This window comes from Jaculus jaculus, chromosome 11 (assembly GCF_020740685.1).
Source record: "Jaculus jaculus isolate mJacJac1 chromosome 11, mJacJac1.mat.Y.cur, whole genome shotgun sequence".
Lineage (NCBI taxonomy): Eukaryota > Metazoa > Chordata > Mammalia > Rodentia > Dipodidae > Jaculus > Jaculus jaculus.
In genome coordinates, this window is record NC_059112.1 from 8,409,145 (window position 1) to 8,415,534 (window position 6,390).

Below are 6,390 nucleotides of genomic sequence, written 5' to 3' on the forward strand. Positions count from 1 at the left end.
CCTGCAGGATCCGCCCAATGCACCTCAGCCTCAGAAGGGTGCCAATAGACATGCCAACGCCACTGGGGGGTTGTTTGGGCAATCCACTGATGAAATCTGCTTTCAGTCAGAGGATCCAAAGCCCTCACGGCCCACAGGCGCTAAAACCTCATCTCAAGAAGCTCGGCATTTATTTTTACCTCTCTGAGCCACCAAGCCTAACCGGCACTGAGCATGCACGCGGCCTTCATGTTCCCATCCCATTTCACAACCTCAATCCAGAACCTGGTGACCAACCCCAAAAGGTTGCTCAGAGCTAACGGTGGCAATAAAAGCTCTCACATGACTATACTTTATTCCTTCTGACCCAAAATCACTGCGTCATTCTCTTAAGAAAGACATTTGCTCCCCTTTCTCTGAAAGTAGCCTAGCTCGGCAGGCCCATAATATTCCAGTTTCAGGACAATCGCTCTAGGTGTTAACCTTCACACCTTGTTGTACAAACATTTCCTCAACTCTGCCACTTGGGGCCTGTTCAAGAGACTTCCAGTAGTGTTTTTAGAAGAACCCAAGTATGGCATAAAAATAATGTGGAAAATAGTAACAGAGTGGAAAGAAGGATGCTGGCCAATGGATACATTTAGCATGAATCTCTCTCTCCCTCTCTCTCTCTCTCTGTTTGTGTGTGTTTAGTAGATATTCAGAAACTCCTGAGGATCAAACTTGAATAATAAGAGACCAGAAACATAACAGGAATGGTAAAGCAGTGTATGGGTAATTTTGTATGTATAAGTTGTAAGGAATGAACAAAGACAGAGAAAATGCAATCAAACCAGTAAATATTTTAGAAAATGTAAAAAAAAGAGAAATATTTCATATTTCTTATTTCTGCAAGACAATTTATCTCCAAAGAAATGAAAGTACGAGAGATTATGAAAACCACACTCAGATGGAATATGCTTTTAAAAGGGAATGAGAACCCACTTTCACTTTGTCATTTTAGTCTTATTTTTAGTTACTTGTTAGTCTCAGAACATTAATATACTTATGGGTAAGAGTGTCTACATTAGAGATATGGTAAAGATTTGGGATATCTTAGAGCAACATCCATGACAGACACAAGACAACTGCATTGGCGTACAGTGAGAGGAACGTGTATTTGGGCAGCAGAAGAAAGTAGTGAGGAAATGCCTGGGCTAGGACTACCGTTTATTTTAGATAATGAGAGTTGAAAGGACATCCGCAGGATGTGGGGGGGGGGGAAGATATAGGAATCCCTCCCCATATTCCCGTATTTCTTCCAGAGAGAAACTGCCGTGGCAGCCTCAAGCCACTCCTCCTTAAGCAGATCTCTCTCCTCACTCAGAATTCACACAGGCAGTCCTGACCTGCTTCCAGCCAGAGGCTCAGCACAAAGAGGGTATCAGAGCCAGGCCCTCCCAGACCAGTGCCCGCTCCTTCTAGTGGGCAATAAACCGTTGCTCTGAATGCTTTGCTAGTTTGGCCATGATATTCTCAGAGCCGCAATACAGTGTAGGACTTTTCCACTCCAATCCTTCCTTCATCCATCTCTCTTATCACAAGTCATGCCTACATCACAATGTGAAGGCTTTTTCCAGTTACTCACAGCCATTTCCTCAAATAAACCTTTAGCATATAAAAATTCAGGTGGTTTCTATTTCTCCAAAATATTGAACTGGCATTCCCTCTTTCTTTAATGGAGAACAATATTTCATAATAGCTGAGAAGGGACATAGGGAGAGGGCTCCTCTAATAAGACCATTTTCTCTAAAGCATTAAGATCTCGGTTAAATCCCAGCACTCATGTTAAAAGCTGGGTGCAGTCACCCACACTTGTAACCCTAATGCTTAGGGGCAGTGACTGGAGATTCTCTGGGGCACACTAGTTAGGTAGAATGAGATAAAAACAGCAGCTCTGGGTTTAGTAAGAAAGAATGTCTCAAAGAAATTAAAAAACAAAGGGACGAGGGCACATGTTCTCTGCTGCTCCGTGCATATGTGTGCATCTGTGCATATGTGTACATCTGTGCATATGTGTACATCTGTGCATATGTGTACATCTGCACATGCAAAACATAGAGCACCCATAAACAAACACGCCAAAAAAAAGAAATGCTGAGAAAAATTTTCAAGCTGGATATAGTGTTTCAGATCATATTCAACCAATTTCTATTTGAACATGTTGGTTAGATAGTCACCTCAAAGATATGCCATACAGAATCACAAGTAGGATGAAAGAATTTATGTGAGAAAAATAAAAATAAATACCATGCATGAAAATGAAAATGGTGACTAAATTAATCATTGAAATAGGAAAGTTTTATTTAATCTCACAGCTATGAAAATATTAAAATTAAAATGATGTACAAATAATTACAAAATATTCAAATGTCTATTGAAAAACCTCCCCAACAAAAATTATGGGGAAAGAAGAGCATGAATTAAAATTTTCAATAAATGCTGACACACGTTTTATTATTTTCAGGAAAACATTTTGTTAAAAAGTTTGTTAAAGGACTAGCATCCTGGGACTGGAGAGCTTTCTTAGCACTTAAAATGCTTGCTTCCAGAGCCTAAAGACCCAGGTTTGGTTCACCAGTACCCACATAAGCCAAATACACAAGGTGGCACATGTGTCTGAAGTACATTTGCAGTGGCTAAAGGCCCTGGAGCACTCCTTTTCTTCTCTCTTTGCCCCGTGAATAAATAAAGAAATAAACAAAATATTTTTTTCTTAAAATAAGTACTATTATCATCAAAATGACAGGTAAGAAGATCTTGCCCAGGAAGACTCTTTTCCTATGAAAATAATGGGAAACCTTGAATTATTTGCACACCGTGTGCATTTTATAATAAATGGCTGACCTGTGAGGAAAGCTTCCACTTGGGAGCTCTTCCATCCAGATGGAAACAAGTGAACCAGGAATCCGTGAATTTCATGTTCTGACATGCTTGCAGATGCTGAGACACCATGTTCTGCCTTGTCTCAAGTCCAGAAGTGGACAGATGTCAGCCAAGGCTGGAAGGCCCTGAACACAAGGAGTTCCAGCATTGCTGAGGCTGGAGGATCAAGAAATCAGAAAAGAAATTAAAAAGGCCCAACAACGTCCAGTGAGGATCACTGGTGATCATCTTCCCCAGCAAAAGGACAATAGGAAAAGACTGAAAGAAAGGGCTATTTTTTTTCAAATGTAAAATTTCATAAAATATATAAAGAAAGAAGAAAATGAGGGTCAAGGGAACCAGACTAAACTCCAGAAACTGACCAGTAGTGTTCGTTACAGCCCTCGGTAGAGGACTGAAGACAGAAGACAAAAGGAGAGCAGGGCTGGAGAGCCATCTGAGCGGCTCAGCATCCCCCCCGCAGGAGCACAAGTGCCTGAGACAGCCTGAGGCCCCAGCAAGACCCGGAGCTCCAGAAAACACCAGCAGCGAGAGACTCCTTCCTAAGCAAACACGTGGACGCTCAATGGAGGGGCCACCTGGGTTCTCCTCTGCCCTCTGTACACACACGCATGTGTCATGACGTCTGCATGTATAAGCGCACACACACCACACAGACACACCACATCTACTATGTACAGACACACACGCAGAGAAATATAACATCATGTAAAGTAATGCAATAAATGAATTCTGTGCAAGACAGCTGTGTAACCATATAAGAATGTATTTAAATACCAGAAAAAGAGAACAAAAACGTCATCTAATGATCGAGAAAATTGCCATTATGTGATACAAAAAGAATTGAATTAAACAAACAATGTAAACAACAATATATTTTTTAATCTTTAAAAAATATTTCATTTACTTGTTTGCAAAGAAAAGACAGGAAAGAACAGACCTGCCAGCATCTCTTGCCATTGCCAGCGAGTCCAGACGCATGGACTGCCTTGGGCATTTGGCTTTACATGGGCACAAGGGAATTGGCCTGAGCCTGTAGGCTTTGCAAGCAAGCCAGCCTTTACCTTTGCAGAGATGTCTCCCTGTCCCCACTTGCCATTTTTATCTTTTTTAAGAAATACTAGATGTCTTTTATACTGACAGTTCTTGAACCTTTTGTATTTTAGAAATTTTATTTACTAGGCTGAGTGACTCAAAAAAAATATCTTATTTTGAAAAATTCAATATTATTTTATTTTCATGCATGTTATCTTATTACTTCCAAGCTTTTCTTTTAGTCTCTGTGTTAAGAACATATCCTCTTGAGAAAGCCCAGGAGGGGAAAGGGGAAACACAAGTTTACACTGGACAAAAAGTAAAGAAGAAATCATATCCCTGTGAAAAAATATGATGGGAGCAAAATGTGAGATGAGCTCATCAATGAAACGGGAAGGTAAGATTTCTTTGCATCATTTTTTCTACTCCCCAAGCAATTGCTTACACATAAGTTGGAAGGTAAAGACACTAAATGTGGAGGACACAATACTTAATAAATTTAGCTACAAATTTTAAATCATATGCATTTAGTCTGTAAATAATAATTTTTAGTTTGATCAAGAGTCTATATGAAAGTTTAAAACATAATGACTACAATAAAGTATTTTATATACGGAAATGATTCTAATATTTAAATTAATATAGAGCTATCTAACACAATGCAAAGCATAATGTTAATTTTCAATCTTGAGTCAGGGTCACATATGAGATTTGATTTTTTTATTAGACAAAAGCATATATTGCTTAAGGCCAATGCCTTCTCAAATACACTGCACATCTCCTGTGTTCTCTAGAATTCTTGTCTCTGTAATCTCAAATCTGCATTAGGTTCCAAAATAATTCAGATTAGATCCTAGAAATCACTGGTTTCTGACAATGGTTCTTCACTGAGTTGACTTTAAGCAATGCACGAACAGATATTTTCTCCCCTAAAATCTCCCCATTGCCCCCAGTCACCCTGAAGCAACAGCCAGTCTAAAAGAATGGTATTAAATAATGAGTGTCTCTGGAAAATTCAGCTTCTCTAAACGTCTGAAACTTATGGGGTCAAACTTTTGCCCATGTTCAAACACAGGGTTCAGGAGTATGGGTGTGTGGTTACACATCCGTGGTTGATCACTTCCCTGGCAAGCACCAGACTCTGGATTCCATCCCAAGCATTGCGTGCATTGCATAAATGCATTCGTAAATGGAAGCCAGGCAGAAATGGAAGCTAAGCAGAAAGATGAGAGACAGATGACACACGAATGACAGCTAGAAGGTGCAGACCATTGAACTCAAACCTCTGCACCTGCATGTGAGCTCTGGAATTTTCCATCACAGTGACATTGGGCACATTATGCAAGCTTTTTATTTCTCTTCATCTTTTATTGAAATGTTTCCTTTCTTAGGCGTCTTAGCGAGCTGGGCATTCCACTGCACCAATGTTGATGTCGTCTATGGCATTGTGTGTGTGGGGGGGGCATCCACACTGCACCCCACAGACTGTGCAGTGCCCAGGATCTCTTCGATAGTTCCATAATGTTCTCTGGCCAAAGACCGGTGGCACATCTGCCGGGCAATGTTGAAAATCTCATGGAAAGAAATATTGCCAGTGTGTTGAATGTTTTTCTGCTTCTTCCTGTCTCTTGGCGGCAGCTTGAGGGCTTTGATGATCAGGGCAGAAGCAGGAGGCAGAGCTTCAACCTGAGCCCGTCTGATCCGAGTGGTCAGCTTCACTGGGATCCTCAGACCCTTCCAATCACCGGTTGCCTTGACAATGTCTTCGCCAGCCTTTTTTGGAGACAGACCCAAGGGACCGATCTTGCAGGCCAGGGCAGAAGTGGCGCCGACCTCGCCTCCGGAGCACCTCACTTTGATCGCTGGGGTCGAACTTCGACCTCAGGGTGGAGGCGGCTGCTGTCAGATGAGCCTGGATCTGGGGGGACAGAAGAAAGTTGCACCTTCGCCTTCTCCGAGCCCAAAGACCAAAACACATGATTCAACTTTTTAAAAGCCTGTTATGGACATCCTCTGTACATATGGACATATCATGATTACGTCCCTCAACTCTTACTTTTTTCCCCTCCAAAGACCCCACCCACCTAAATCCCTTCTTGTTTCCAGCTAGTCTTTCTTCTCTTTTGAGGCCATCACTTTCCCTCCTTCACGCAGGCCTTGTGTCCGCGGTGTCAGCCCCTGTGTGTCATGAACACCACAGCTACGTTTCCTTCCGAAGCACAGCATTTTACGCACTTCTCCCTTCCTTGGGCTCTGACATTCTTCCTGTCATCTCTGCAGTGTTCGCTGAGCTTTACAGACTTGCTGCTGAACACTCCACTCTCACTTCTTAGCAGTTTGGTGAGTTTTTCTCACCCCAGTGGTTGTACCATATGGCAGCAAAAGCTTCTCTGACCAAACGCAAGAGCAGTACTAGTATTAAGTGTCAAGATGTCTTTAATTATAGGCTTT

The 6,390-nt window shown here is 41.7% G+C and overlaps 1 pseudogene; it reads right to left on the reverse strand.

The window, feature by feature from the left end:
- Positions 1 to 5,335: 5,335 nt before the first annotated feature.
- Positions 5,336 to 5,917, reverse strand: LOC105944545 (annotated as a pseudogene).
- Between the last annotated feature and the right edge of the window lie 473 nt (positions 5,918 to 6,390).